Below are 16,339 nucleotides of genomic sequence, written 5' to 3'. Positions count from 1 at the left end.
TTGGTAGACGGGAGGTCCACAATAGTAGGTGTTGGTAGACGAAGGTCCACAATAGTAGGTGTTGGTAGACGAAGGTCCACAATAGTAGGTGTTGGTAGACGGGAGGTCCACAATAGTAGGTGTTGGTAGACGGGAGGTCCACAATAGTAGGTGTTGGTAGACTGAAGGTCCACAATAGTAGGTGTTGGTAGACTGAAGGTCCACAATAGTAGGTGTTGGTAGACGGAAGGTCCACAATAGTAGGTGTTGGTAGACGGGAGGTCCACAATAGTAGGTGTTGGTAGACGGGAGGTCCACAATAGTAGGTGTTGGTAGACGGGAGGTCCACAATAGTAGGTGTTGGTAGACGGAAGGTCCACAATAGTAGGTGTTGGTAGACTGAAGGTCCACAATAGTAGGTGTTGGTAGATGGAAGGTCCACAATAGTAGGTGTTGGTAGACGGGAGGTCCACAATAGTAGGTGTTGGTAGACGGAAGGTCCACAATAGTAGGTGTTGGTAGACTGAAGGTCCACAATAGTAGGTGTTGGTAGACGGAAGGTCCACAATAGTAGGTGTTGGTAGACGGGAAGTCCACAATAGTAGGTGTTGGTAGACTGAAGGTCCACAATAGTAGGTGTTGGTAGACTGAAGGTCCACAATAGTAGGTGTTGGTAGACTGAAGGTCCACAATAGTAGGTGTTGGTAGACTGAAGGTCCACAATAGTAGGTGTTGGTAGACTGAAGGTCCACAATAGTAGGTGTTGGTAGACGGAAGGTCCACAATAGTAGGTGTTGGTAGACTGAAGGTCCACAATAGTAGGTGTTGGTAGACGGAAGGTCCACAATAGTAGGTGTTGGTAGACGGGAGGTCCACAATAGTAGGTGTTGGTAGACGGGAGGTCCACAATAGTAGGTGTTGGTAGACTGAAGGTCCACAATAGTAGGTGTTGGTAGACGGGAAGTCCACAATAGTAGGTGTTGGTAGACTGAAGGTCCACAATAGTAGGTGTTTGGTAGACGGGAGGTCCACAATAGTAGGTGTTGGTAGACGGGAGGTCCACAATAGTAGGTGTTGGTAGACGAAGGTCCACAATAGTAGGTGTTGGTAGACGGGAGGTCCACAATAGTAGGTGTTGGTAGACGGGAGGTCCACAATAGTAGGTGTTGGTAGACGGGAGGTCCACAATAGTAGGTGTTGGTAGACTGAAGGTCCACAATAGTAGGTGTTGGTAGACTGAAGGTCCACAATAGTAGGTGTTGGTAGACTGAAGGTCCACAATAGTAGGTGTTGGTAGACGGAAGGTCCACAATAGTAGGTGTTGGTAGACGGAAGGTCCACAATAGTAGGTGTTTGGTAGACGGAAGGTCCACAATAGTAGGTGTTTGGTAGACGGGAGGTCCACAATAGTAGGTGTTGGTAGACGAAGGTCCACAATAGTAGGTGTTGGTAGACGGGAGGTCCACAATAGTAGGTGTTGGTAGACGGGAGGTCCACAATAGTAGGTGTTGGTAGACGGGAGGTCCACAATAGTAGGTGTTGGTAGACTGAAGGTCCACAATAGTAGGTGTTGGTAGACTGAAGGTCCACAATAGTAGGTGTTGGTAGACTGAAGGTCCACAATAGTAGGTGTTGGTAGACTGAAGGTCCACAATAGTAGGTGTTGGTAGACGGAAGGTCCACAATAGTAGGTGTTGGTAGACGGAAGGTCCACAATAGTAGGTGTTGGTAGACTGAAGGTCCACAATAGTAGGTTTTGGTAGACGGGAAGTCCACAATAGTAGGTTTTGGTAGACGGGAAGTCCACAATAGTAGGTGTTGGTAGACTGAAGGTCCACAATAGTAGGTTTTGGTAGACTGAAGGTCCACAATAGTAGGTGTTGGTAGACGGGAGGTCCACAATAGTAGGTGTTGGTAGACGGAAGGTCCACAATAGTAGGTGCTGGTAGACGGGAAGTCCACAATAGTAGGTGTTGGTAGACGGGAAGTCCACAATAGTAGGTGTTGGTAGACGGGAAGTCCACAATAGTAGGTGTTGGTAGACGGGAAGTCCACAATAGTAGGTGTTGGTAGACGGGAAGTCCACAATAGTAGGTGTTGGTAGACGGGAGGTCCACAATAGTAGGTGTTGGTAGACGGAAGGTCCACAATAGTAGGTGTTGGTAGACGGGAGGTCCACAATAGTAGGTGTTGGTAGACGGAAGGTCCACAATAGTAGGTGTTGGTAGACGGAAGGTCCACAATAGTAGGTGTTGGTAGACGGGAGGTCCACAATAGTAGGTGTTGGTAGACGGAAGGTCCACAATAGTAGGTGTTGGTAGACGGGAAGTCCACAATAGTAGGTGTTGGTAGACTGAAGGTCCACAATAGTAGGTGTTGGTAGACGGGAGGTCCACAATAGTAGGTGTTGGTAGACGGGAGGTCCACAATAGTAGGTGTTGGTAGACGGGAGGTCCACAATAGTAGGTGTTGGTAGACGGGAGGTCCACAATAGTAGGTGTTGGTAGACGGAAGGTCCACAATAGTAGGTGTTGGTAGACGGGAAGTCCACAATAGTAGGTGTTGGTAGACTGAAGGTCCACAATAGTAGGTTTTGGTAGACGGGAGGTCCACAATAGTAGGTGTTGGTAGACTGAAGGTCCACAATAGTAGGTGTTGGTAGACGGAAGGTCCACAATAGTAGGTGTTGGTAGACGGGAGGTCCACAATAGTAGGTGTTGGTAGACTGAAGGTCCACAATAGTAGGTGTTGGTAGACGGGAAGTCCACAATAGTAGGTGTTGGTAGACGGGAGGTCCACAATAGTAGGTGTTGGTAGACTGAAGGTCCACAATAGTAGGTGTTGGTAGACGGGAGGTCCACAATAATAGATGTTGGTAGACTGAAGGTCCACAATAGTAGGTGTTGGTAGACGGGAGGTCCACAATAGTAGGTGTTGGTAGACGGGAGGTCCACAATAGTAGGTTTTGGTAGACTGAAGGTCCACAATAGTAGGTGTTGGTAGACTGAAGGTCCACAATAGTAGGTTTTGGTAGACGGGAAGTCCACAATAGTAGGTGTTGGTAGACTGAAGGTCCACAATAGTAGGTGTTGGTAGACGGGAGGTCCACAATAGTAGGTTTTGGTAGACTGAAGGTCCACAATAGTAGGTGTTGGTAGACGGGAGGTCCACAATAGTAGGTGTTGGTAGACGGAAGGTCCACAATAGTAGGTGCTGGTAGACGGGAAGTCCACAATAGTAGGTGTTGGTAGACGGGAAGTCCACAATAGTAGGTGTTGGTAGACGGGAAGTCCACAATAGTAGGTGTTGGTAGACGGGAAGTCCACAATAGTAGGTGTTGGTAGACTGAAGGTCCACAATAGTAGGTGTTGGTAGACGGAAGGTCCACAATAGTAGGTGTTGGTAGACGGGAGGTCCACAATAGTAGGTGTTGGTAGACGGGAGGTCCACAATAGTAGGTGTTGGTAGACGGGAGGTCCACAATAGTAGGTGTTGGTAGACGGGAGGTCCACAATAGTAGGTGTTGGTAGACGGGAGGTCCACAATAGTAGGTGTTGGTAGACTGAAGGTCCACAATAGTAGGTGTTGGTAGACTGAAGGTCCACAATAGTAGGTGTTGGTAGACGGAAGGTCCACAATAGTAGGTGTTGGTAGACGGGAGGTCCACAATAGTAGGTGTTGGTAGACGGAAGGTCCACAATAGTAGGTTTTGGTAGACGGGAGGTCCACAATAGTAGGTGTTGGTAGACTGAAGGTCCACAATAGTAGGTTTTGGTAGACGGAAGGTCCACAATAGTAGGTGTTGGTAGACTGAAGGTCCACAATAGTAGGTGTTGGTAGACGGAAGGTCCACAATAGTAGGTGTTGGTAGACGGAAGGTCCACAATAGTAGGTGTTGGTAGACGGAAGGTCCACAATAGTAGGTGTTGGTAGACGGGAGGTCCACAATAGTAGGTGTTGGTAGACGGGAGGTCCACAATAGTAGGTGTTGGTAGACTGAAGGTCCACAATAGTAGGTGTTGGTAGACGGGAGGTCCACAATAGTAGGTGTTGGTAGACTGAAGGTCCACAATAGTAGGTGTTGGTAGACGGGAGGTCCACAATAGTAGGTGTTGGTAGACGGGAGGTCCACAATAGTAGGTTTTGGTAGACTGAAGGTCCACAATAGTAGGTGTTGGTAGACTGAAGGTCCACAATAGTAGGTTTTGGTAGACGGGAAGTCCACAATAGTAGGTGTTGGTAGACTGAAGGTCCACAATAGTAGGTGTTGGTAGACGGGAGGTCCACAATAGTAGGTTTTGGTAGACTGAAGGTCCACAATAGTAGGTGTTGGTAGACGGGAGGTCCACAATAGTAGGTGTTGGTAGACGGAAGGTCCACAATAGTAGGTGCTGGTAGACGGGAAGTCCACAATAGTAGGTGTTGGTAGACGGGAGGTCCACAATAGTAGGTGTTGGTAGACGGAAGGTCCACAATAGTAGGTGTTGGTAGACGGGAGGTCCACAATAGTAGGTGTTGGTAGACGGGAGGTCCACAATAGTAGGTGTTGGTAGACGGGAGGTCCACAATAGTAGGTTTTGGTAGACGGAAGGTGCTCTTTGGTAAAAGGAGTAAATTGATCATCAGAAATAAAGGAGGACTAGGGCACTATTCATATAATGAATTAAAATGCCTTTATTTGTATGACATGTTCAATGGAAACTAAGTTGTTTTTTTTTACTGATGCGTTTCGGCTGCATGGCCTTCGTCAGGGAGTACTCAAAAGCATTCCGATAAATTATATGAAAAGTGCCTTGGTCCTCCTTTTTGATGTCTATTGAGGACTTATTCTTTATAGAAGTCCATACCTTGTAAACTAGCTCTAGCCATCAGATCCCCGTGTGTACAGCAGGATACAGAGATGGAACTCTCAACCTCAACGGACACAAAAGAAGGAGCCAGGAGGACAAGGTCATTGATTCAGCTCCCCGACGGAGGAAGATGTCAGACGTATTGGACAATTACAGTGATTCTGATGAAGAGGAGACTAAGATTGGTCGATGGTAAGAAGGTTAAGAAGCTGTACATGACTGAGTTATGGTTATCATAGAGGGCAAAAGAGCAATCAATGTCTAATTTCTTGCCATCAAATGATTTACCAACTATGCACCAAATCATTTCATAAGATTTATGAGGTAATAACTTGAACGCCCAACTACTGTAGATTAAAACCTTCTTAAAATGCATTGAATTGTATAAACCATCAACTGACCTGATGTCAATCACACAGGAGAGACATTCAGTTCCAGGATCTAGAGACGGCATCAGTGAAACTGGAAGACAAAAGTCAAACATTAAAAAGACGAGGCAAAGATTGGAAGATTTTATCATTGTACAGAAGTTTGTTTTGCTTGTGGTTTGACATTCTCATGTTCTCTCATTTTCAAATGAGCCAGCTTTGTCAGCTGTTTTAAATATTAGAAAGTTCCCATTGAAGTAACGAATAATGACACATTATCCACATCTGGGATTGTCTTTGAAAACAATAAATATAATAAGGAATCCTATAAAGATAGAAACAACAAATAAGCTATACTATTCACATGTGGGGATGTTGTATATTTAAGCAATAAGGCCCGAGTGAGTGTGGTATATGGCCAATATACCACGGCTAAGGACTGTTCTTAATCGCGACGCAACGCGGAGTGCCTGGACATAGCCCATAGCCGTGGTATATTGGCAATATACCACAAACCCTCGAGGTGCCTTATTGCTATTATAAACTGGTTACCAATGTAAGTAGAGCAGTAAAACTAGATGTTTTGTCATATCCGTGGTTTACGGTCTGATATACCATGGCTTTCAGCCATGGTATAAATAACTATTTATATCTACATAGGCGTATAGAGGCCCATTATCAGCAACCATCACTCATGTGTTCCAATGGCACATTGTGTTAGCTAATCCAAGTTTATCATTTTAAAAGGCTAATTGATCATTAGAAAACCCAAATAAAACTGGCCTTCTTTAGACTAGTTGAGTATCTGGAGCATCAGCATTTGTGGGTTCGATTACAGGCTCAAAATGGCCAGAAACAAAGTACTTTCTTCGGAAACTCGTCAGTCTATTCTTGTTCTGAGAAATGAAGTCTTTTCCATGAGAGAAATTGCCAAGAAACTGAAGATCGGGTACAACGCTGTGTACTACTCCCTTCACAGAACAGTGCAAACTGGCTCTAACCAGAATAGAAAGAGGAGTGGGAGGCCCTGGTGCACAACTGAGCAAGAGGACAAGTACATTAGAGTTTCTAGTTTGAGCAACAGACGCCTCACAAGTCTTCAACTGGCAGCTTCATTAAATAGTACACGCAAAACACCAGTCTCAACGTCAACAGTGAAGAGGCGACTCCGGGATGCTGGCCTTCAGAATAGGTTTTTGTGGTGAGAAAAAAAAGTTTGATTATGGTTTTCATACACATACCTTGTCCATAACGTAGAGACCTATGGTATAGGTCTCTGAAGAGGTAAGGGAGTAGGATGGTAAATGTGATCTGCATAACATACCTTTGTATGCCTCCTTGTCTGTATACCTGCAGACACAAAAGTGAGCAGTTCAGTTATTCAGTATTCTTATATTCTTACCTCTTTGTTGATTGATATTCATTGAATTGTGTCCATTTTCTGTTTTATACAGATTTGCGCAAATATGAAAAGATAACATCTATCATCTTAAAACAATGTCAATTTAGATCATACAAGAGACTTAAATTGAAGAGATCTTTTATATTTTTCAGTTAAGGTAAGTGGTTGCAACTGCTGTCCTTTCAAATCCAAATGTTTCAGTTGGACAGTTAGGTACCAACTAAGGACGTTCCTAACCCCATCTCCTATGGTGTTCTTGGAATAACCTTTCGGGTGCCATTTTCAGTGACAAGAACCCTAATGTTCTTCAAAGAACTTTGAGGATCTTAAAAAAATACCTTGTTGAACCCCTAATTGTTTGAGTGTACCAACTGTCACCCTCTGGCACTCAGAGATTCCGAAAATATTATGGACATGTTGGAATTGACGGATATGTGGAGGCTTAAAATCGTAAAATATACAGTACATGGAGGCTTAATCAAGCTAATTGGATTTATTATTTTCTGGTACCCTTTTCGGGTGGTGCTAAATGTGAAAAATGTATTGATTGGAGGATCGAATGTGATCAGATCATCAATTTATATTCCTCCATATAACTATGACAGGCTTTCCATGAGGACAGGGATATTTTAAATGTAAGCATGGTTTTATTCACTGACACCACTTTCATAACACAAATTAAGGAATTCATAACAGACTTTATGATAGAGAATGGAAAAAGTTTTTCTTAAACCTTCAATATAGAAATGCAACCAAAAAGAACCTACAAAAAAAAGTTACAAATTTTATGTTATGTTGACAAGATTAACAAGATAATTAACAAGATTTTTGGGGGGAGAAGGATATCATCGTCAAATTATGTTGACGGAATTTGACATGAGAACATTTTGTAAAAAAATATTTTACTTCCTCATTCAAAACCTCTGTTGGTGACATAAAGATGGATTTCTCAATCCTTATGTCACCAACAGAGATTTTGAATGAGGAAGTAAAATATGTTTTACAAAATGTTCATGTCAAATTCCGTCAACATAATTTGACGATGATATCCTTCTCCCCCCAAAAATCTTGTTAATTACACGACAAACTATGTTTGGCAATTGAGTCCTTTCAGACGGGGAAACCCCTGGTCTCGATGGCATTCCCAGGGGGGCAATACAAAGACCCAGTCTCTCCCAAAAAATGTAAACCCCTCACCCTTCATTGTTACGACTCAAAAATATTGGCAAAATGTATTGCTCATAGACAACAAAAAAGGTCCTACATTATTCATCACGATCAGACAGGAAACTTAAAAAGGAAGATACACTATATATATATACACAAAAGTATGTGGACAACACTTTTTAGTGGATTCGGTTATTTCAGTTATTCAGTTATTATTTCGGTTATTTCAGCCACACCCGTTGTATAAAATCGAGCACACAGCCATGCATTCTCTATAGACAAACGTTGGCAGTAGAATGGCCTCACTGAAGTGCTCAGGGACTTTCAACGTGGCACCGTCATAGGATGCCACCTTTCCAACAAGTCAATTTGTCAAATTTCTGCCCAGCTAGAGCTGCCCGGTCAACTCTAAGTGCTGTTATTGTGAAGTGGAAATGTCTAAGAGCAACAACGGCTCAGCAGCAAAGTGGTCGGCCACACAAGCTCACAGAACGGGACCGCTGAAGCGCATAGTGCGTAAAAAAATAATCTGTCCTCGGTTGCAACACTATCGAGTTCCAAACTGCCTCTGGAATCAACATCAGCACAATAACTGTTAGTCGGGAGCTTCATGAAATGGGTTTCCATGGCTGAGATCACCATGCGCAATGCCAAGCGTCGGCTGGAGTGGTGTAAAACTCACCGCCATTGGACTCTGGAGCAGTGGAAATGCATTCTCTGGAGTGATGAATCATGCTTGACCATCTGGCAGTCGGACGGACGAATCTGGGTTTGGAGGATGCCAGGAGAACGCTACCTGCCCCAATGCATAGTGCCAACTGTAAAGTTTGGTGGAGGAGGAATAATGGTCTGGGGCTGTTTTTCATGGTTCGGGCCCCTTAGTTCCAGTGAAGGGAAATCTTAATGCTACAGCATACAATGACATTCTAGACAATTCTGTGCTTCCAACTTTGTGGCAACAGTTTGGGGAATGCCCTTTGCTGTTTCAACATGACAATGCCCCCGTGCACAAAGCGAGGTCCATACAGAAATGGTTTGTTGAGATCGGTGCGGAACAACTTGACTGGCCTGCACAGAGCCCTGACCTCAATCCCATAAAATACCTTTGAGATGAATTGTAACGTTGACTACAAGCTAGGCGTAATCGCCCAATATCAGAGCCCGACCTCACTAATGCTCTTGGAAGCAAGTCCCTGCAGCAATGTTCCAACATCTAGTGGAAAGCCTTCCCAGAAGAGTGGAGACTGTTATAGCAGCAAAGGGGGGGGGACAACTCCATATTAATGCCCATGATTTTGGAATGAGATGTTTGACGAGCACGTAGTGTATATTGGAGACAACAGACAACTATTAGCAATAATGGAAAACTATTGCGAATGCAGGGAAACCAGGTATAATCTTTATAGCAGATTTTGAGAGTTGCTTTAATACAGTATGTCTAGAATCTGTTTATAATTGCCTGAATTTTTTCAACTTTGAAAATACTCTCATAAGATGGGTAAAAGTAATGTACAACAACTCTTTATGTAAAAATAATTGTTACTTCTGAGAACTTTGAATTGTCAAGAGGGGTAAAACAGGGTTGCCCTCTTACTATTATGGGCATTGAACTGGTCGTTTGATAACATGTATCTCATGATATGTATCTAATGGGATGAGAGACCGAAGAATCAAAAATTTCAATCGTTGTACGCCAATGATTCAAGTTCCCTTGAACATCCAAACTTTAAAATTGCCATGTGGTCTCCAGATTAAACGGGCGGATGGTGAAGTCGATTTTCTTGGTGTAAATATCCCGGAAAAGTCTTGCAACTATTAACTTTGATAGAAAACTTAATAGACAGAATCTTGACACCGTGGAGGGGGAAATACCTATCCATTTACGGGAAGATTACCCTGATTAATTATCTTGTGATATCGCAGTTTTTTTACGGCTCTACCGACTCAAGGAGAATCCTTTTTAAATCATGCGAGAAAAAAACATCTCACTTTATTTGGAATGGCAAACCAGATAAAGTTAAACGAGCATATTTATAACTAAAAGTTGTTTAGAGGGTTGAAACTATTAAATATTAGGGCATTAAACCTCTCTTAAAGCCTCCATTGTATCTAAATCCAAACTGGTTTTCTAGCAAGCTACTAAGAGAGGCCCATTCTGTGTTTAAGAGTGGGCTTTTAGCCTTTTTACAGATTAAAACCTGACATTTTCGTGGATTGACAATGGATCTCTGTTTAAAACCTTTTCTCAATAGGGGGTGCTGTTGGCACTTTGTAATAATTTCGTTCCCAAATTAAACTGCCTCGTACTCAATTCTTGCTCGTACAATATGCATATTATTATTACTATTGGATAGAAAACACGCTCTAGTTTCTAAAACCGTTTGAATTATATCTGTGAGTAAAACAGAACTGGAGTTAGAGCAATTTTCCTATGAGGATGTGAGAATGCTGAATTCTGCTGGCTGTTCTGAGGTCGGTTTATTAATTTGCCTGTCTTCTATTGGTTGAGATGCACTGCATACGCCTTCCCCTGGATGTCAGCGAATAGTGAGAATTGAAATGGAGTTGCTGGGCAGATCTGAGAGCTTATAAATGGGCTGGCAACGTGGGGTTCCCCCTTTCTTCTCTTCGCCCTGATGCAAAAAGGACCTCTGGATGTCGTTCTAGAAAGCTCCCGTTATAGCCCTTAGATATATCCGGCTGTTCTTATTCGATATAGGTGTTAAAGACATCATAATGTTATTTTAAACCGAGTTATATCAGTATATTGCGATTTTCGGATATTTATTAGTGCTGCGTTATAGTGAGTTGGACACGTCTTTGCCACATGGCTAATGTTTACTGCTAATTCCAACGTTGAAGACTACATTCTACAACCGAGCAACGATTCTTTTGGACAAAGGACAACTTGCCCAAGATTCTGATGGGAGCTCATCAAAAAGTAAGAACTATTTATGATGGTAATTCGTTGTTCTGTTGAAAAATGTTAAACTCATATTCCGCCATTAATTTCGGTGCGGTCTCGCTTTAACGCACGCTGTATGTCGTAGTAACGTTAATTTTAAAAATCTAACACAGCGATTGCATTAAGAACTAATGTATCTTTCATTTGCTGTCCAACCTGTATTTTTTAGTCAAGTTTAGGATTAGTTACTGATTTAGATGCCTCTCCCAAGATTTCTCCCGACATATTGTTGGCAGCTTGGCTACTTTTCTCATTGTATGACCACGATTTGTGCCGCTAAATATGCACATTTTCGAACAAACTCTATATGTATTGTGTAATATGATGTTATAGGACTGTCATCTGAAGAAGTTTGAGAAGGTTAGTGAAAAAATTAATATCTTTTGCTGGTTTATTCGTTATCGCTATTGTTGGCCTGAATCAATGCTGTTGTGTGGTTGGCTATTGTAGTAAGCTAATATAATGCTATATTGTGTTTTCGCTGTAAAACACTTAAAAAATCTGAAATATTGGCTGGATTCACAAGATCTTTGTCTTTCATTTGCTGTACGCTGTGTATTTTTCAGAAATGTTTTATGATGAGTATTTAGGTAATACACGATGGTCTCTGTAGTTATTCTAGTTGCTTTGGTGAGAGTTGTGATGGTGGCTGCAATGGTAAACTATGATTTATACCTGAAATATGCACATTTTTCTAACAAAACATATGCTATACAATAAATATGTTATCAGACTGTCATCTGATGAAGTTGTTTCTTGGTTAGTGGCTATTTATATCTTTATTTGGTCAATTGTGATAGCTACCTATGCAGGAAAAAAATGGTGGAGAAAAAAAAGTTGTGTCTTTTGCTATCGTGGTTAGCTAATAGATTGACATATTGTGTCTTCCCTGTAAAACATTTTAAAAATCAGAAATGATGGCTGGATTCACAAGATGTGTATCTTTCATCTGGTGTCTTGGACTTGTGATTTAATGATATTTAGATGCTAGTATTTACTTGTGACGCTATGCTAGGCTATGCTAGTCAGCTTTTTTACTGATGGGGGTGCTCCCGGATCCGGGATTGTGATGAAGTAGAAGTTAAAGTATCCTCCTTTCTACACATTTCAATTTCATCCTCCAGAAAAGTCAGATGTAACATTGCAGCAAATAATATGGTTAAACTTCAATGTACTGCTAGAGAAAAAGAAACTATTTTCTTGGAGAAAATGTACAAGGTATAATGTTTATGAAGGACATTGTAAACAAGGACGGTAAAATTGTCACACAAGCAACTAACAGTGTATGGAGGTGTATGATCAATACCATTTTATAACCAAATCATCGCAGCTCTGCCACCAAATTGCGAGAGAAAATTACTTAATTTAATTTCTTTATTAGTCCATTAAAGATCATAAATGGATGAAATAATTAGTATAAATAAATACATGTATTAGTTTTACTTAAAGTCAAAAGGTTTGAAAACAATGCCATATAAAATTCAAGTTAGTTGGGAACAAGTCTTTGATGTCCAAATACCTTGGTATCGGGTCTATGAACGGACGTATAAAACAACAGTTGACACATCAATCCATTCGTTTCAATTTAAGCTATTATATAAAATACTTGTTACAAAAATAAAATGTACAAAACATTTAGGAACTCCTGTTCTTTCCATGACAGACTGACAAGGTGAAAATTAGGATCCCTTATTGATGTCACCCGTTAAATCCATTTCAAATCAGGATAGAAGTAGGGGAGGAGACAGGAAGGACTTTTGAGCCTTGAGACAATTGAGAAATGGCTTGTGTGCCATTCAGAGGGTGAATGGGCAAGACAAAAGATTTTAAGTGCCTTTGAATGGGACATGGTAGTAGGTCAAATCAAATCAAGTTTATTTTATATAGCCCTTCGTACATCAGCTAATATCTCGAAGTGCTGTACAGAAACCCAGCCTAAAACCCCAAACAGCAAGCAATGCAGGTGTAGAAGCACGGTGGCTAGGAAAAACTCCCTAGAAAGGCCAACACCTAGGAAGAAACCTAGAGAGGAACCAGGCTATGAGGGGTGGCCAGTCCTCTTCTGGCTGTGCCGGGTGGAGATTATAACAGAACATGGCCAAGATGTTCAAAATGTTCATAAGTGACAAGCATGGTCAAATACTAATCAGGAATAAATGTCAGTTGGCTTTTCATAGCCGATCATTAAGAGTTGAAAGCAGCAGGTCTGGGACAGGTAGGGGTTCCATAACCGCAGGCAGAACAGTTGAAACTGGAACAGCAGCAAGGCAAGGTGGACTGGGGACAGCAAGGAGTCATCATGCCCGGTAGTCCTGACGTATGGTCCTAGGGCTCAGGTTCTCCGAGAGAGAGAAAGAAAGAGAGAAGGAGAGAATTAGAGAGAGCATACTTAAATTCACACAGGACACTGGATAAGACAGGAGAAGTACTCCAGATATAACCAACTGACCCTAGCCCCCCGACACATAAACTACTGCAGCATAAATACTGGAGGCTGAGACAGGAGGGGTCAGGAGACACTGTGGCCCCATCCGATGATACCCCCGGACAGGGCCAAACAGGAAGGATATAACCCCACCCACTTTGCCAAAGCACAGCCCCCGCACCACTAGAGGGATATCTTCAACCACCAACTTACAATCCTGAGACAAGGCCGAGTATAGCCCACAAAGATCTCCACCACAGCACAAACCAAGGGGGGGCGCCAACCCAGACAGGAAGATCACGTCAGTAACTCAACCCACTCAAGTGACGCACCCCTCCTAGGGACGGCATGAAAGAGCACCAGTAAGCCAGTGACTCAGCCCCTGTAATAGGGTTAGAGGCAGAGAATCCCAGTGGAGAGAGGGGAACCGGCCAGGCAGAGACAGCAAGGGTGGTTCGTTGCTCCAGAGCCTTTCCGTTCACCTTCACACTCCAGGGCCAGACTACACTCAATCATATGACCTACTGAAGAGATAAGTCTTCAGTAAAGACTTAAAGGTTGAGACCGAGTCTGCGTCTCTCACATGGGTAGGCAGACCATTCCATAAAAATGGAGCTCTATAGGACAAAGCCCTGCCTCCAGCTATTTGCTTAGAAATTCTAGGGACAGTAAGGAGGCCTGCGTCTTGTGACCGTAGCGTACGTGTAGGTATGTACGGCAGGACCAACTTGGAAAGATAGGTAGGAGCAAGCCCATGTAACGCTTTATAGGTTAACAGTAAAACCTTGAAATCAGCCCTTGCCTTAACAGGAAGCCAGTGTAGGGAAGCTAGCACTGGAGTAATATGATCAAATTTCTTGGTTCTAGTCAGGATTCTAGCAGCCGTACTTAGCACTAACTGAAGTTTATTTAGTGCTTTATCCGGGTAGCCGGAAAGTAGAGCATTGCAGTAGTCTAACCTAGAAGTAACAAATGGGTTCCAATTTGGGTTTCCAGTCTCTCCAAAAGAATGTGGTGATCGATGGTGTCAAAGGCAGCACTAAGGTCTAGTAGCACGAGGACAGATGCAGAGCCTCGGTCTGTCGCCATTAAAAGGTCATTTACCACCTTCACAAGTGCAGTCTCAGTGCTATGATGGGGTCTAAAACCAGACTGAAGCATTTCGTATACATTGTTTGTCTTCAGGAAGGCAGTGAGTTGCTGCGCAACAGCTTTTTCTAACATTTTTGAGAGGAATGGAAGATTCGATATAGGCCGATAGTTTTTTATATTTTCCGGGTCAAGGTTTGGCTTTTTCAAGAGAGGCTTTATTACTGCCACTTTTAGTGAGTTTGGTACACATCCGGTGGATAGAGAGCCGTTTATTATGTTCAACATAGGAGGGCCAAGCACATGAAGCAGCTCTTTCAGTAGTTTAGTTGGAATAGGATCCAGTATGCAGCTTGAAGGTTTAGAGGCCATGATTATTTTCATCATTGTGTCAAGAGATATAGTACTAAAACACTTAAGTGTCTCTCCCGATCCCAGGCCCTGGCAGAGCTGTGCAGATCCAGGACAGCTAAGCCCTGGAGGAATACGCAGATTTAAAGAGGAGTCCGTAATTTGCTTTCTAATGATCATGATCTTTTCCTCAAAGAAGTTCATGAATTTATTACTGCTGAAGTGAAAGCCATCCTCTCTTGGGGAATGCTGCTTTTTAGTTAGCTTTGCAACAGTATCAAAAATAAATTTTGGATTGTTCTTATTTTCCTCAATTAAGTTGGAAAAGTAGGATGATCGAGCAGCAGTGAGGGCTCTTCGATACTGCACGGTACTGTCTTTCCAAGCTAGTCGGAAGACTTCCAGTTTGGTGTGGCGCCATTTCCGTTCCAATTTTCTGGAAGCTTGCTTCAGAGCTTGGGTATTTTCTGTATACCAGGGAGCTAGTTTCTTATGACAAATGTTTTTCATTTTTAGGGGTGCAACTGCATCTAGGGTATTGCGCAAGGTTAAATTGAGTTCCTCAGTTAGGTGGTTAACTGATTTTTGTCCTCTGACGTCCTTGGGTAGGCAGAAGGAGTCTGGAAGGGCGTCAAGGAATTTTTGTGTTGTCTGAGAATTTATAGCACGACTTTTGATGCTCCTTGGTTGGGGTCTGAGCAGATTATTTGTTGCGATTGCAAACGTAATAAAATGGTGGTCCGATAGTCCAGGATTATGAGGAAAAACATTAAGATCTACAACATTTATTCCATGGGACAAAACTAGGTCCAGAGTATGACTGTGGCAGTGAGTAGGTCCAGAGACATGTTGGACAAAACCCACTGAGTCGATGATGGCTCCGAAAGCCTTTTGGAGTGGGTCTGTGGACTTCTCCATATGAATATTAAAATCACCAAAAATTAGAATATGATCTGCTATGACTACAAGGTCCGATAGGAATTCAGGGAACTCAGAGAGGAACGCTGTATATGGCCCAGGAGGCCTGTAAACAGTAGCTATAAAAAGTGATTGAGTAGGCTGCATAGATTTCATGACTAGAAGCTCAAAATACGAAAACGCAGTCGATTTTTTTTTTTGTAAATTGAAATTTGCTATCGTAAATGTTAGCAACACCTCCGCCTTTGCGGGATGCACGGGGGATATGGTCACTAGTGTAACCAGGAGGAGAGGCCTCATTTAACACAGTAAATTCATCAGGCTTAAGCCATGTTTCAGTCAGGCCAATCACATCAAGATTATGATCAGTGATTAGTTCATTGACTATAACTGCCTTTGAAGTGAGGGATCTAACATTAAGTAACCCTATTTTGAGATGTGAGGTATCATGATCTCTTTCAATAATGGCAGGAATGGAGGAGGTCTTTATCCTAATGAGATTGCTAAGGCGAACACCGCCATGTTTAGTTTTGCCCAACCTAGGTCGAGGCACAGACACAGTCTCAATGGGGATGGCTGAGCTGACTACACTGACTATGCTAGTGGCAGACTCCACTAAGCTGGCAGGTTGGCTAACAGCCTGCTGCCTGGCCTGCACCCTATTTCATTGTGGAGCTAGAGAAGTTAGAGCCCTGTCTATGTTGGTAGATAAGATGAGAGCACCCCTCCAGCTAGGATGGAGTCCGTCACTCCTCAGCAGGTCAGGCTTGGTCCTGTTTGTGGGTGAGTCCCAGAAAGAGGGCCAATTATCTACAAATTCTATCT

General features: G+C 42.7%; 1 long non-coding RNA gene across 1 annotated transcript; it reads left to right on the top strand.

The window, feature by feature from the left end:
* Nucleotides 1-4,496: 4,496 nt before the first annotated feature.
* LOC120059804 lies at nt 4,497-5,374 on the top strand. Its single transcript, XR_005478174.1, has 2 exons — nt 4,497-5,021; nt 5,249-5,374. It is a non-coding gene; the product is annotated as an uncharacterized LOC120059804 (long non-coding RNA).
* Nucleotides 5,375-16,339: the final 10,965 nt, after the last annotated feature.

The sequence above is a fragment of the Salvelinus namaycush genome, chromosome 15 (genome assembly GCF_016432855.1).
Source record: "Salvelinus namaycush isolate Seneca chromosome 15, SaNama_1.0, whole genome shotgun sequence".
Lineage (NCBI taxonomy): Eukaryota > Metazoa > Chordata > Actinopteri > Salmoniformes > Salmonidae > Salvelinus > Salvelinus namaycush.
The sequence above is the reverse complement of the archived record's forward strand: the minus strand, read 5'-3'. Positions and strand labels throughout refer to the sequence as shown.